The following is a 17314-nucleotide window of genomic DNA, read 5'->3' on the forward strand; positions in this document are numbered from 1 at the left end:
GGAAGAGAATGGCGATGTTTAAATCCCCTACTCCTAATTCGCAAGTCCCTCCCCTGTTTCCCCATTGACTGGGTACTACAGAGGTTACAGCCTATCCGAGAACACTAACTAATTCATCTTTTGAGATTTTAATTTGTACAGCCAATCCCAGAGAGCCAACTAGCTCATTATTGAGATTTTGAACTGATTAGCCAATGCCCCCCCCAAATTTTTATTTTTTTTTGCTGTGAGTTCCCGCCTCTGATACTACCTCATGTCTCTTTACATCAGGCAGATTCTCTCTTCTCTTTGTCTGGGGCTTGTTTAAACTGGTTTTGCCTCCATTTCCCTTATTCCATGCTGTCTCTATGTGAAAACGAAACTTATTCCTTTCTTACAAACACAAAGGCCACAGATGTAATTCGAGGTGATTTAATTTTTGAGCATGCACAGATTGATTACATGTTTAGTCACAGAATGTATGTAAGAAAATGGCAGACTTAATATGATGGGCATGATTTTTAGTATTATAATGAGGTATAGGTGACATGTAGGTTAAAGTCTAAGCTACTGTGCATGTCAGGTGGGCCCATTTTGGTTAGATCCCAGCTTTGGTTATCAAGATAACTTTGGACTTGGGGTGGGTTAGTTCTGGGTGGAATCAAGTTCTTTCATTAATAAATATTAGAGGCTTCTTTAATGATAATCAGACTTTAAAGTCAAAAAACTGGATAAATAGGTACAAGTGAAGGTCAGTCCCAAGGGTTTTACAATCACAAAGGCACAAGATAAAGGCTATACAATCATTATCAGAGATCAAGGCAGCTGTATTACAGCTCAGATTTCAGGTAGTTCCCTCTGTCTACTCTAATATACTAGAAAGTAAAAGGATAGGTATAATGATTCAGTAATCATATTTAGCTCTTAAATCCTAACTTCATGGTTACAGGAGGATGGCTTTCTGGTAGAGGAAGCAGCAGATAAAAAAGATAAGGAGGTGGGCAACATCAAAAGGAGTAAGGAACTGCCAACAGTTTGGTGTAAGAAGAGTAAGGGAGAGGGGGTCAAAAAGAACATAAGTGTGAGATCTGTCACTCCAGAGATTTTAAGTGCCTTAAGAGAAAGCCCTTTGTATCAATTCTATGACTAGTTAACTGTCATTGCCTGGGCTAGGAGCCTTACATTCTCTGTTTAAATCTTAAATGCTTTGATAGATATTATCATTGCTCTTATCTTACATAGAAAACTGAAGTTGACACGATAACTTACTGAAAATAACCCAGCTAATAAGTGGCAGAACCAGAATGACCCATATCAAAACTGCTACAGTTAGTAATATTCTTCATGTCCTAATTGCCACAGAGCTTTTGTTCATGAATATATAAAATCTGATAGAGAGCTATACATATTTTTATTGTATTTACCTCTTAGGGTAAGGGATTTTGTACATTTATTTTTCATTTTTGCTCTCTTAACTGCTTCCTAGCTTGCCACATCGAAACTCCTCTGCCCCTTTTCAGTTAACTTCCAGGCATCTTTCCTCATTCAGCAATTATTTAGTGCCTACTGTGTGCCAGGCACTGTGCCAGTGAACAGGACAAATACATCCCTGCCCTCCTGGAGCTTAAATTCTAATGAGGGAAATAGTTAATGTATAAAATAACTGCAAATTATGATAAGCATTGTGAAAGAGACAAATAAGGGGCTAAGGTAGAAAATAAAGAAGGTGCCGTTTTTAGGGGAAGTCTGTCTGAGGTGGTGATATTTTCAGCAGAAACCTAAAGGTTGGGAAGTGACCAGTGAAGAAAGATGGGAGAGAAAAGCAGTCCAGATAGAAGATAAAATTTGTGCAGAAATCGTAAGGTGAGTTGGAGCTTGGCATCTTTGAGGAACTTAAAACAAACCAGTATAGCTGAACCATGGTGAGCAATGGGGAACGTGGCATGAAATGAATTTGAAGATACAGACAGAAGCTTGACTACAGAGTCTTAAACCATACAGTTTGCATTTTAAGTGTAGTGGGAAACCAATGAGGAATTGTAAGCAAAGTGTCATGATTTAATTTGTGATTTAGTATTATTCTTGCTGCTTTCTGGAGTACTGATGTATTTGGGGTAGGAGAAACTATTATTATTTTTATTTGATGAAGACCTGTATAATGGTTACTATGTGCCAGGCACTGTTCTAAGTGCTTTACAAAAACTAAGTTATTTAATCTTTATAATAACCTCATTTTTCAGATGGGGAAACCAAGACAGAGAGGTTAAGTACTTGTCCAGTCACCCAACTGGTAAATGGTGGAGCTAAGATTTGAACCCATGGAAGCTGGGACATTTAAGGGGACATGTAAGGTGGTAGCAATGGGGATGGAGATGTGGGCAAATTCACATATTCTTCTGCTGATGAGAGATGTAGGAAAGATACCAACCAGTTTGAGCAATTGGGAGAATGGTGGTGCCATCAACTGGATTGGGAAATTCACTCATCTCACCTGTCTTACTATTATTTGTAACAGGAAAATTTTTACTCTGTCCTGAATAATTTCGATTTAAGTTAATAAAGCCACTTTATCACCAACCCCAAGAAGATTAAATTGTTTATTATTTTTAAAGAAAAGGGTAAAAGATAATGCTTTAGTTTCCTAGGCTGCTCAAGAAAATACCTTAAATAATGGGAATTTATCAGCTCATGATTAAACAATGGGAACTTATTAGCTCACGATTTGGAGGCAAAGATAAGAGGTGCATATCAAGGTATCATCAAGGTAATGCTTTCTTCCCTAAGACCATGGCATTCTGGGGCTGGCTGCTGGCAATTCTTCATTCTTAGCTTTTCACATGGCAAGGCACAGGTGGTGTCTCCTGGTCGATCCCTTCTCTTCTGGATTCTGTTGATGTTCAACTTCAGGCTGCTCCCTCTTTGGCTTTCTCTTTCTGAGTTTCATTCTCTCTGGTTGGGGCTGCTCTTGCTGCTCCTGCCTACCCCGCAAGGCCGCCAGAAGGAAGCAGGTGGGCTCTGGGCAGGGCCGAGCTTGCCGTTCTGGCTGGGGGTCTGGCCGGGGACCGGAGGATCTCTCCCCCCTTCCTCGCTTCCTCGTGCGGCCCGCGTTCTGCACATTGCAGTTTTGATTTGCGTTTCCCAGATGTTGAGCTAATGATGTTGAGCATCTTTTCATGTGCTTTTTGGCCATTTGTAATCTTCTTTGGAGAAATGTCTATTCAAGTCTTATGCTCATTTTAAAATTTGGTTGTTTTTATTTTTGTTGTTGATAGTAGGATTTCTTTATATATTCTGGAAATTAAACCCTTATCAGATATGTGGTTGTTCCAGTTTGCTAATGCTGCCATTATGCAAAATATCAGAAATGGATTGGCTTTTATAAAGGGGGGTTATTTAGTCAGAAATTTACAGTCTTAAGGCCATAAAAGTGTCCAAAATAAGGCATTAACAAGAGGGCACCTTCACTGAAGAATGGCCGATGGCATCTTAAAAACCTCTGTTAGCTGGGAAGGCATGTGGCTGGCATCTGCTGATCCTTTGCTCCAGAGTTCTGGTTTCAAAACGGCTTTCTCCAAAATATCTTTGGACTAGAATCTCTAAACGTCTCCAAGCATTTCTAAGCGTCAGCTTCCAAGCGTCTCTCCAAAAGTCTCTCTCAGCTGCTCTGAGCTCCTTTTGTCTGTGAGCTCTCTTATAGAATTCCAGTGATTTAATTAAGACCTACCCTGAATGAGCAGAGTCCATATCTTCATAGAAATAATTTAATCAAAGGTCTCTCCCACAATTGATTGAGTCGCATCTCCATGGAAGCACTTAATCAAAAGATTAATGTCTGCTCTCACAAGATGGCATTAAAGAACATGGCTTTTGGGGGACATAATATAGCTAAACCAGCATAGTGGTTTTCAAATATTTTCTCCTATTCTGTAGGTCATCTTTTGACTTTCATGATGAAGTACTTTGATCCACAAAAGTTTTAAATTTTGATGAAGTCCTATTGATCTATTTTTCCTTTTGTTGCTCATGCTTTGGTGTAAAGTCTAAGAAACCTAACACAAGGTCATGAAGATGTTTCCTTATGTTTTTTCCCTAGGAGTTTTATTGTTTTTGTTCTTATAGTTATGTCTTTGATCCATTTTGAGTTAATTTTTGTATATGGTGTGAGGTAGGGGTTTGCCTCCATTCTTTTGCGTATGGATATCGTGTCCCCCGCACTATTTGTTGAAGAAACTATTTTTCCCCATTGTGTAGACTTGGCACCTCTGTCAAAGATCAGTTGGCCACAGATGTGAGGGTTTCTTTCTGAACTCTTAATTTGATTCCATTGGTCAATATGTCTGTCCTTATGCCAGTACCATGCTGTTGTGATCACTGTCACTTTGTAATGTTTTAAAATTGGAAAGTATGGGTCTTCCAACTTCATTCTTCTTTTTCAAGATGGTTTTGGCTATTCAGGGCCCCTTAAACTTCCATATAAATTTCATGGTTGGTTTTTCCATTTCTGCAGAGAAGACTCTTGGAATTTTGATTGGTTTTGCATTGAATCTGTACATTGCTTAGGGTAGAATGGACATCTTAATGATATTTAGTTTTTCCATCCATAAGGAAGGGATGTCCTTTCATCTGTTTGATCTTTGATTTCTTTATCAATGTTTTGTAGTTTTTTGTGTACAAGTCCTTTACATCCTTGGTTAAATTTATTCCTAGATATTTGATTCTTTTAGTTGCTATTGTAAATGAAAGTTTTTTTATTTCCTCTTTAGATTATTTATTACTAGTGTATAAAAACACTACTGATTTTGCATATCGATCTTGCACTCTGCCACTTTGCTGAATTTCTTTATTAGCTTTAGTAGCTTTGTTGTGAATTTTTCAGGATTTTCTATATATATATAGGATCATGTCATCAGCAAATAGGGAAAGTTTTACTTCTTCCTTTACAATTTGGATGCCTTTTATTTCTTTTTCCTCCCTAATTGCTCTAGCTAGGACTTCCAATACCATGTTGAATAATAGTGGTGACAGTGGGCATCCTTGTCTTGTTCCTAATCCTAGGGGGAAAACTTTCAGTCTTTCACCATTGAGTATGATGTTAGCTATGGGTTTTTCATATACACCCTTTATTGTGTTGAGGAACTTTTCTTTTATTCCTAGTTTTCTGAGTCATTTTATCAAGAAGGGGAGCTGGATTTTGTCAAATGCCTTTTCTGCATTGAAATGATTGTATTTTTTTCCTTTATTCTATTAATGTGGTGTATTGCATTAATTGATTTTCTTACATTGAACCACCCTTGCATACCTGGGATAGCTACCACTTGATCATGGTGCATAATTCTTTTAATGATCTGTTAGATTCAGTTTGCTCATATTTTGTTGAGGATTTTTGCATTTTTGCATTTATATTCATAAGGGATATTGGTCTGTAATTTTCTTTTTTTTGTGGTATCTTTATCAGACTTTATATGAGTGACATTGGCCTCAGAAAATGAGTTAGTAAGTATTCTCTCCTCTTCAATTTTTTAGAAGTGTTTGAACAGGATTGGTGTTGTGTTAAATTTCTCGAATGTTCAGTAAAATTTACCAGTGAAGCCATCTAGTCCTGGACTTTTCTTTGTTGGGAGTTTCTGATTACTGATTCAATCTCTTGTTATTGATCTGTTGAAATCTTCTTTCTCTTCTTGAATCAGGGCAGGTAATTTTTGTATTTCTAGAAGTTTGTCCATTTCATCTAGGATATCTAATTTGTTGTTTTACAGTTGTTCATAGTGTCCTCTTATAACACTTTCTATTTTTGTGAGGTCAGAGGTAATGTCTCCCCTTTTATTTCTCATTTTAGTTTTTTGTGCCCTCTGTCTTTTTTTCTTTGTCAGTCTAGCTAAAGGTTTGTCAATTTTATTGATCTTTTCAAAGAACCAACTTTTGGTTTTGTTGATCCTCTCTATTGTTTTTTTTTTAAATTCTCTATTTCATTTATCTCTGCTCTAATCTTTGTTATTTCCTTCATTCTGCTCACTTTGAGTTTAGTTTGTGCTTCTCTTTCTAAATTCTCTAGGCTGTGAGGTTAGGCCTCTGTTTTGAGATCTTTCTACTTTTTTAATGAAAGCATTTAGAGCTATAATTTTCCTTCTCAGTGCTACCTTTGCTGCATCCCATAAGTTTTGGTATGTTGTATTTTCATTTTCATTTGCCTCAAGATATTTCCCGGTTTCCCACATGATTTCTTCTTTGACCCATTGATTGTTTAAGAGTGTATTGTTAAATTTCTACATATTTGTGAATTTTCCAAAAATATTTATCTATCTATATAGTGCATAAGAATGTCCACCAGAGTGACCTCTCGGCTCCATTTGAAGTCTCTCAGCCACTGAAACTATTTCATCTCATTTTGCATCCTCCTTTTGGTTAAGAAGATTTTCTCAATCCCATGATGCCGGGTCCAGATTCATCCCTGGGAGTCCTATCCTGCGTAGCCAGGGAGAGTTACACCCCTGGAAGTTGGGTCCCACATAGAGGGGAGGGCAGTGAGTTCACCTGCCAAGGTGGCTCAGTTGGTGGGGGGGGGCACATCTGAAGAACAAAGAGGTACTCAGGCGGAGACTCTTAGACACAGTTATATGCAAGTTTAGCCTCTTCTTTGCAGTAACGAGCTTCATAAGGGCAAGTCCCATAATAGAGGGCTCAGCACATCAAACCACCAGTCTTAATGTTTGTGACAATATCAACATCAGTCCAGGTGAGGAAGTCCAATACTTCCACGCTTTCCCCCAGCTCCTTGGGGTGGGGGTGGGGGGGCTGTAAATATATTTTTTATTCTCTGCCCAAATTACTTTAGAAAGTGTCACTATTTCACTCTAACCTGTACTAACCTACTGTATCTCACTTCCTATTCAAAGTTCCATGTAATTGTGGTGTTTGAACAAACCAACTGTAGAGTTATACTGTTTAGAAAACATAGATCCTGCACCAAATAGACATCTCTTCCCTTGGTCTCACACGGAATTTGAAGTTTTAAAATACAGTCAGTTTCGACCTTTACCCTTTGGCTCAGTTTGCCCTAGTCTTAGCCAGATCTGCTTCATTCATATCTCTAATTGAAATCTAGGCTCTTTATCAGCTTTTTTTTTTTTTTTAAACAGTTGCTGTATGCGCTAATACTGACATTCATATCTGCCAAGCTCTAGCTCTGAGTTTCAGGTGTTACACAGATACCCATTGTTCCAGAGACCAATCAGGTTATACACTAAGGGATCAGCATCTCAAAGTTTGGAGATAGCCATTACAATTCAGGAATAGAGTTGACTGCTGTAAGAGCTTACAATCTAAGGGCCATTACAATAATCATTTCCCTGTTAGGCTGTGTTCTAAGATTCAATTCTGAGTTTACACATTGTAGTTAGTCCATATTGGTGAAGCAGTATAGTATTTGCCTTTATTTCTGGCATACTTCATTCAAACGCTGTGTGCAGGATCCATTCATCTTGTTGCATGTCTCACAGCTTCACTCTTGTAGTTGCTCAATATCCTACTATTTTTTAAAGCTACATGTTCTTGATTTGGCACTCATTCAGTTATAGCAACCCTTTAGCTGTGTTTTGGAGTTTTGAGGAAGAAGTCTTTACCAGTTTTTACCAGTTATTCAAAGATTCTGTAGGGGAACTGCACCCTGGAGAGTCTTATGCAATCATCTTGGTTGACCAGACCTTGATGATTCAAACTAATTTTTAAATTTTATTTTGCCCAAGAATTTCCCTTAACAATTATGATTTACATAAGCATTCATTGGTAAGGGTTTGCAAGGCCAGGTAAGGAATGACTGGAGTAGGGCAGCCAAGATGCATGCTTGCTGAAGGGCAAGAAATAGTCAATTTAGGATTTTAAATTTACTGAAAATAATACATGCCAATATTTAAGAGTTGAATATTTGTATCCATATTCTAAAGTATATAATTTATGGAAAAGTTTCTAATGGCCCCATCTTTCATTTGCCTTATTTATCATCAGATGTAGATATACCTCAGGCTTCTTTTTCTCTTCTTTTATATAAACTGGTTTATTTGTTATTCTGGTAGAGTATTAGACTGTCTATAAAACTCTCTAAATTAATCACCCAATAGTTTAAACATAATAAACATATGAACTGTCTCAGTTAATTGGTCCAAGAAATTGTGTTCATCTCCAGAATCATATATTTTCCTCTCACACACACTTCTCCTGTCATCCTGAGCTAATGTCATAAGCAAGAAAAATTGTTCTTGACAAATGCTGACTTCATATCTGAAATTAGAACAAGACCTTAAATAGGAATTTAGGAAACAATCCACTGACTTGGAGGATTGAAAAACAAAGACTCAGTAGACGTGTAGGATTAGAGGGAAAATCCAGAAGGAAGAGTTATACTCCCTCCTCACCAGGAGATTCTAGTCCCACAGGGGAGATAGATTCATGACACAGACCCAGGCAAAGAGAGACAAGGACAGAAACAAGAAGCTCTTTACTCGGGTCCAGAGGCAAGTGTTGGAGCTTGTGAAGAAATAAAAGAGAAAAAGAAAATCAGGGAGAAAAGGATTAAAATGAAAGACACACAAAATTCTGGGTGTTGTGTTTCTGTTCATGTGCTCTACAAGGAGTGGCAGGAAAGGGTGGTGAAAAAGGAATGAACTTAGTTGTGTGGAAAGAAACAGAGAAAGGATCCTAAGTCTGGGGAAGAAGGCTAGGAGGGGAAAGATAGGAAGGTTGTTTTAAAGGATGGTGAAAACAAGGTCATGAGCCTTCTGTCCTCCCTGACCACAAACACAGATCCACACTCATCATTGGTGGGCAGGCCAGTAGCTTTTTGCAAGGCTATTTGACCCATGTGAAATATGTCTTCAGGGTACAGAAGGATGAAACGAAGTCTTACTTACATTGTGGCTTTAGGCCTCTATTAAGGAATGCTTACAGTTAAGTCCACTCTAATATGAAATGATAGGAACTCACCACTGTCAACAGCATTATGGGTTTTAAATCTCTGAAGAGTTATTACTCAGAGGACAAACAGCAGCTATTCTTTATTCTTTCTGAGGAAATAAAAAACCATGAGAAAATACAATGAAGCTGCAGAGGCAGGGCCTGAGATATACAGAAGAAATAATTTCCTGAATGAAATGACCCCCCTTTGTGGTAGCCTTTAGGGCCAGTCTTTATTAATACTCATCCATCTGGGATGACTCGGGTGCCAATTAGTTAAACTTATTAGAAATATGCTAAAATTTAATGTTTCATCATATAATTCAAATCTTCCTCATCTGTAAAATGGGTAAAATAATGCTTCCTAGAGATGATATGGAAGAAAATGCAAGGCCTTTGACAGGCCCCTAGTAGGTATTAAATATATATGCTGGAGTCCTTTCCTCAATAAATATTGATCCCTCCTCTGCTCCTCCTTGGTTTCCATAAATATAAAATGGTTTTGGACTACATATCCTTTGGAGGATGTGGTGTGAAGATCAAAGGCACTCAATGGATGAGTTAAACATTTAGAAACTGTAAACCACCACTCACAAATATAAGTTATCATTAGAATCTCTGTGAAAGTGTTTTACCAGCTGCTAATATATGGCCATCTTGTTGCAGACCCCTCTTATTACAGACCAATGTCTCTGTTTCATGAACATAAGCTGTATCCATAACCTTTCTCCTAACTTGGAAAACACACCTGCACAGCTGATGAAAAAAAAAAAAAAAAGCAGTGCTCACTTCAGCAGCACATATACTAGAAATTGGAACGATACAGAGAAGATTAGCATGGCCCCTGTGCAAGGATGACACACAAATTCATGAAGTGTTCCATAGTTTTAGTTTCCAAATACCTAGGTCCCTATTTAAGATTCTGTAAAAGATTCACTCACTAAGTTTTTTTTTTAATTAAATTGTTTTATTGAGATATATTCACATACCATACAATCATCCATGGTGTACAATCAACTGTTCGTAGTACTGTCATATAGTTATGCATTTATCACCCCAATCTATTTTTGAACATTTTCCTTACACCACAAAGAATAAGAATAAAAAATAAAAGTAAAAAAGAACACCCAAATCATCCCTCCCATCCCACCCTATTTTTCATTTAGCTTTTTGTCCCCAGTTTTCTATTCATCCATCCATACACTGGATAAAGAGAATGCGATCCACAAGGTTTTCACAGTCACTCTGTCACCCCTTGTAAGCTGCATTGTTATACAATCGTCTTCAAGAGTCAAGGCTACTGGGCTGGAGTTTGATAGTTTCAGGTATTTACTTCTAGTTATTCCAATACATTAAATCCTAAAAAGTGTTACCCTACATAGTGCGTAAGAATGTCCACCAGAGAGTGACCTCTCGACTCCATTTGAAATCTCTCAGCCATTGATGCTTTATTTCATTTCATTTCACTTCCCCATTTTGGTCAAGAAGATATTCTCAATCCTGCAATTCCGGGTCTAGATTCATTCCCGGGAGTCACATCCTGTGTTGCCAGGATTTACACCCCTGGGAGTCAAGCCCCGCATAGTGGGGAGGGCAGTCACTCACTAAGTTTTATCTTTTATAAACTTAAATCCACCAGAGTGTTCCAGACAAGTCCTAAAACCCAGAGGCAACAGCCTTTATAAGAGCAACAATTAGATGCAGCCCCCTTCCCCATACTGTTGACACCACCTCTAATATGAACAAGTTAGGGTGCTCATTGCCTAGACAGCCCTGAATATGAAGAAAGAGATTTAAGTAAGAGGAAGAGGTAGCAACAAACAAGATAATATTTAACAAAGATCTATGAATGCTGAAACTTTATGTAATTTTATATATATATATATATATATATATATATATATATATATATGTACACACACACACACATATATTTTGGATGCTGGGGTGTTGGAAGGGCTGGAAGGAGATAAATGACATGGTGGAACTGAAGCCTACAGCATCCTTTGGGATTTGCTCTATAGCTGCTTGTTGAATTTCCCTTGAAGGTCTTCACCTTTCCGTATATACCTTGTAATGCATAATGGGGGGGGGGACTGAGACTGTGGAACTGTAACCCATAACAATTTTTGAAATTTCCTATATAACTGCTTGTTGAGCTGTTCGTGGAGAGTTGACATCTTTCTGTATATATGTTACATTTCACAATAATGGAAGTGGCTGAAGTTGTGGAACTGTGACCCATAAAATCCTTTGAAATTTGCTAATAACTTGTGAAATTGTACTTTGCAAGTTATCACTGTTATGTATATATGTTAAAGTTCACAATAAAAAAAAAGGCAAATCCCAAAACTTAAACTTCCCTGATGGTGGATCAGTCCTAACATGCAATAAAAAAGAGCATAAGCTATGAGTTGGTTGGTTGGGCCTGAGTTCAAATCTCACCACTATTACCTAACATCTTTGAACTTTAGATTCCTTATTTGCAAATGGAGCAAAGCATTAGCTACCACTTGGATTGTTTTAAGGTTTTAATAGGATAAAATATATCAAAGGTCTGGCATATTTAAGTTGGTCTTTACATATTGGCTCCCTTTTCCCTTCACCTTTACATGAGATGCACTGCATCCTATTACAGGTTAGTGTTCTGCTTGGAGACAAGAAGATGAACACCTTGCTCTCTAAAATGTTAGGATTCAGAGCAATGTCAAAGGTCAGTGGCCAAAAGACTGCTGCAATTTGCACAGAATGGCCACCTTTGCCTTAATCTGTTTCTCTCTTCCAAAGTGTTCTTTACCAAAAGAGATCCCTCATTTTCCCCCTAAATTTGCTGCACTACTTTAAATGGTTCCCAGCCTCAAATTATCTTTAGGTTCCTGCTTTGTGCAGAATGGGGAGAGAGTAGTGGCAATTAAAAGAAGATACTTTCCCCTAGGCTTGCCCAATTTATCTAAAAAATTGGTCCAATAAAAGTACATGATAGTTTTCAAAGAGATTCTGCTCCTGACACTCCTTGGAGGGAAAGCAGAAGTCTGCAAGTGTGTTCCCATGTGCATCTTCATGCACACACATTAGAACACATTTCTGAATGGATATGTATTAGTGGAGGGGAAGGTGGGTGTACCTTGTATCTTGGGAAGTCTGATATTGGGTGAATGTATGATAAGTGAGTTATATATTGAATAATTGTTGAGGTGTAGTATACGTAGGTAGGTAGGCACAAGTGTCTATCTACAGCATGGCAAGAGTGCTAGGGACACGTTGTATTGTGTATGTTTCTATTTGTTGCTGGGGAATGTGCCAACAAAAAGCCAAATGCAGATAGAACTCAGTACCAAATTAAAGTGGAAAAACAAAGCAAATTTAGATAAGTAATTAGATAGATTAGAGAGCTAGCTAGATTTGAATTGAATTTCCCAAGTATCTTAGGCAAAAGCCCACTTTTCCATTTTCAATTTGTTTCTCAGTTCCATATTTAGACTAAACCACTAAAATATAAGCATCATGATGGTAGGGGTCTTTAGGTTGTTAACTGATATTGTTTACCACCTAGAATAAACAGTACCTGGCACATGATGGATGCCCAGTAAATAACCAAAAGATGAACAAATGATTTATTTAAACCATTCCTGGGGACATTCTGATCCTTTCAATTAATGGGGTAGTTGGGATGTTGGCAAGGACAGAAGCACAAATAGCTGGACACCAATCCTTGAGGATGAGAAGGCCTGTGAAGACTGAAGCTGGAAGAATTAATCCAGGCAGATTCCTTGGAGGGATAGGAACATAGAACACAGAATTTTCAATGTTCTATATTTGTACTTATCCTTTGAGTATTTATTCACCAACATTTTATGAGTGCCTACTGTATAGAGGTTTTGGTATTAGGAGATGCAGTTATGAAGGTAAACAAGCTGTGGTCTTGAGATACTCACTTCGGTGAATATCAAATTTAAAACAAGTGTCCACTATAAAATGGGACACAGGCCTTACTTAGTAAAGGTTTGGAAGAAGTGTTATCAGAACAAATAGGAAGAGTGAATAACTTACCTGGGAGAGAAGGCGACATTTGAGCTGGGTTTTGACGCATGAGTTCTTTCTCACTTGACAAGGGCAGAAGGGGAAAGGGCTTTCCAAGCAGAGTGGGGCAGAGTCTATAGCAGGTGTGGGAACAAGAAGCAGCTCAGCTTGTTGTGCACGGTGGGCAATGGCACAGGAGGATGTATAAGGAACCCAGGATTTTAAGTGCAAAGAGTTTCTAGACATGGTGTCTTAAAGCAAATCATCATATACCAAAAACATAATGGCACACATGCTATATCCTGACTGCAAGTGTACCATTGCTTTCATACTTTTTAGTTATTAGCAGTAAAAGGGCAGTGTATGGATAAGGGTATTAAGAAGGTACATGGAGGTTTTTCTGACACAAGGTCAATTGAACAGAGTCATAAAATGCAAATGAGAGGAAAAGAGGAAATGATTGTTGAAGAAACTACCTCAAAGAACATAAACCTTATTTCCCCGTTTCCTCGCCACTATGAAGAATACCTTCACTCCATCTCCATCCCCGAGTTCCCAGACCCACAAACATGGAGATATTTTTTTTGAAATTCTCCCCTGATCTTTGTGATACATGGTTAAGCCATTACCAAATTTTTCTCATTCCTCCACCTTATTATCTCTTGGATTCTACTTTTCTTTCAGGTCCCAGTTTCCCTAGAAATAAGAGTCCGAAGCAAAAATTTATGTGATAATATTTTATTGAGGAGTGCAATCCCAGGGACACAAGAGTGAAGGATAAGGAGAGCAAAGCAGGAAAAGAGAGAGCAAGTAAAAGAGAATGCATTACACAGCTGGCCATAACTTCACGAAAACTTGATTGCATCATCTAGAATGATGTCTTCAGAGGGGCCATACGAAGCAACTGCATCCCCAAACAGTCTGTCCAGGGGAAGGAAGGGAAAAAAATTCCCATTATTCAAGTTTTGTCCCTTGAGGTGTTAACTACCCTGAACTTCTGGGTTGTGCATGCATATGTACTGTACACAAGCTTCTTAAGCCTCACTGGCAACACAGAATACCCAGGGTGGGGGACAAGGACCCAGGTGTGGAGTGAGGCTATAGTCCTCACATGCCCACAAGCAACCTGAGGGATCTCACTCAGCTGTAACCCAGCTCCACGGCCTCCTGGCAATACCAGGCCGTCCAGCCAGAAGGCAAGGCAAGGCATGGATCTGGCTTGGTCCCATAAACTAAATCTTCTTTACCACCTTTTGAGTCCTAAACCTGGTCTAGAACCACATTGGTTATGTATGGATTATTTCAACAAACTCTGAGCCAGCTTTCATGCCTCCAGTCTTTCCCTTCTTTAAATTAACGACATCATTGGTAAGAGATCAACAATCCATAAAAGCTCTTTTCATGGGTCCCCTTGTTATGAAATGGCTATTTTGTTCATCTTATCAAATCAAAACTCCTCAATTTGGCCTTAACTCATTTCTTGGTGTGTTTCTTCCCTCCTCCCTGCCCCACCCCCACCCCTTATAATGTCTTTCCAAATAGAAAGTACCCTCCTTCCTTTCATTCATGACATGCTCATGCAAAACTTCAGAAAAGTTCCTTTCCACTAACTCAAATTTCTCTCCTAATAAAATTAATAATAGTTAAGATTTCTTGAACACTAATCATGTGCCAGACATTGCGCTAAGAGTTTTACATGTATCATCTGTTAACCTTTACAAAAACTCTTTCAGGCAAATGTTATTATTATCTACATTTTACAAACTAGTTAACTGGCATTTGCAAAGGTTAGGTACAATACTTTGCGCAAGATTATATAGCTAATAAATTGCACAGTAATGATTTGAAACTTGGTTTGTCTAAGCTCTACATGAAATTCCCTGTTTACAGGAAGACTTCCCTTGTTAACTTGATCCATCAATGACAACTCTATTGCTCTGTGGCTGCTTAGCATTTCATTATGCTACTTTGCAGCTTTTGACACATTACTTTATTAAGTGTTCTGAAGTCTTTTGTGGTTGTGTGTATGTGGGGGGTGGGAGGGTCTCTTTTGCAAACTAGACCCTAGATTGGGAGATCCCAGAAGGCAAGGACTGACTTTGTTTCTTTTTTTTTATCACTGTCTTTAGAGGGCAGGGCTCAGCTCCTTGGTCCTGGGAGGCAGTATAGGAAAACTAGAATACTTACAGACCAGAGTTCAGAGGTAACTTTGTACGAAACAATGGTATGGGGAATGAACTCATTCCTAGATTCTTTCCCCGAAGATATAATGAAGTTAGAGATGGCCCAGGTAAGAGATGAGGGGCTAACTTATGACAACAGATTAAGAAAAAATAGTGATCTTTACACAGAAAGATAAAAATCTGGAGGGTAGAATATGATGAAAATCTTAAAAGTTAAGAAGGCTCTGATTGTGGGTAAATATAATATTTGACAAAACCTGAAATAATGGAACAAGGAAGGAATATGAATATTTTTATAAAATATAAAAGAAACCATTTTCATTCATGTAACAGACTAATGGAACTCATCCTAAAAGAAGTGATGCTACCTGAAAATTCAACAATTTTGAAGAAGGTTTATACAAGTTCTTGTATGAGAATGGCAGTATGAAAATGGCAGTATAAAGTTGACATTCCCTTTCTCCTCTTGGAAATTACTAAAAAATAACAAGGAGAATGAAAAGTCTTCAATGAAGCTAGAAGAAAGCTGAACAAATAGTTAGAAGGGTGCCGTAGGAAGTGAAGATTGAGCAGGATTTGGGAGGATGCAAAGAGAAGATGCACCTAGCTGCTGATGCAAAGAATCAACAAAATACACTGCTTCAAGGAGCATGCCTTGAGTGCAAATCCCAAATCACTCACAACAGGGGCATAAGGAATACAAACTAGAAGCAGGAGACCCTCTGGACCTAGTTTGGTTGGGAGAAACAAAGAAATGGGGCTGAAGGAATTACAAAAACAAGTTGTATTTTTAGAAAACTTTGTGATGGGGAAGAAGATAAATTTTGTTTTGTGACTAGCCTGGTAGCAGCTATATCCATTGGCTGGGGAAATATAAAGGATAAACTGCAAGAATAAAAATTCATGCATAAAACTCTGGGCTATAAGAGGAAAATTCCTCAGCCTGGAACACTGAGCCCTCATCCATTTATTCTCCATACAGATGGCTGACACAGGGAACACTTGTTTCACATAGAGAGGAGAAATCATAAAGAACAAGCTTCCCTAGCAGGTAGCCAGAAAGGATAAAGAGTTTAAACTTTATTAAAAGAAAATTCAAACAACATTGAGGTTAGAAATAGGACCAAATAGGAGCCCTAGGGGGAGAGAATAGTGGTGAGGAGAAAATAGTTAAAGAAACAAAGAGGAGACACTTGCCAGAATTAAGGCTGAAAGACCTTAGTTTGGAAGGGTTCATAGAGGGCCAAACAGAACAGATAAGCAGAAATGCACACTTAAATATATTGTAGTGAATTTTAAGAACATAAAAAAGCAAAGAGAATTTTAAAGGTGAAAGAGTAGATCACTAATAAAGGAATAAGCATCAAGCTGACATTAGCCTTCTCAAAAGAACATAGGATGGAAGAAACAATGGAGTAATATCTTTAAAGTGTTGGAAGAAAAGAGCATTAAATCTAGAATTTTATATCTTGTTGAATTGTTTTTTAACTGTGCAGAATAATAAAAATATTCTCAGTTATAGAAGGCCTTAGACAGTTTGCCATATAGAGACCTATACTGAAAAGACTATTGGAAAAAAAGTACTCAAATAGAAGAGAAACAAACAAACAAAAAAACACTACAAGAAAATTTGGGAAGTAAGATTGAGTAAGTATTTTGGTAAAGTGTATTATTATTCAAAAGAAAAAAGCTATAGGGGGCAAGATAGCAGCATAGGGAGGTGTGGAATTTGACTAGTCCCCTAGAGCAATTAGTAAATAGCCAGAAATAACTAGAAAATAGTCTGGAACAACTGTTGGGGTGATATCTGTGACTGGGCACACATCATACACCAGTCTGGAATGGGTGGAATGGCTGAGATCACAGCATAGAACTGTATGTAAAGCTCCTCAAACTGCAGCATTGGTACCCCACCCCCACCAGCATGGTGGGCTGAGTTGGAACACTTCCCTGTGGGAAAAAGAAGTGATATCTGCTGGGAGCAAGGGAAGGTAGCTCAACCAAGTTCCAACTGCAGTTTTAATTAACAAATTCAAACTACTGAATACAAGCTATGAGCACAGATAAACCCAGAGCAAGCAGGAAAGGAAACTTGAGGTCTTTCCCAGCAGAGAGGAAGCGGGGCTGATGGGGAAAAAGAACTAAAAAATAAATAAAAGCAGAGGCTTTTGGAGTTGGCTGAGCTC

At 38.2% G+C, this 17314-nt stretch overlaps 1 non-coding gene across 1 annotated transcript; it reads left to right on the top strand.

Annotated features, from left to right (window-relative positions):
• Window positions 1-9706: 9706 nt before the first annotated feature.
• Window positions 9707-9814, top strand: LOC119543574. Its single transcript, XR_005218640.1, has one exon. It is a non-coding gene; the product is annotated as a U6 spliceosomal RNA (small nuclear RNA).
• The last annotated feature ends 7500 nt before the right edge of the window (window positions 9815-17314 follow it).

The sequence above is a fragment of the Choloepus didactylus genome, chromosome 8 (assembly GCF_015220235.1).
Source record: "Choloepus didactylus isolate mChoDid1 chromosome 8, mChoDid1.pri, whole genome shotgun sequence".
In the NCBI taxonomy this organism is placed as follows: domain Eukaryota; kingdom Metazoa; phylum Chordata; class Mammalia; order Pilosa; family Megalonychidae; genus Choloepus; species Choloepus didactylus.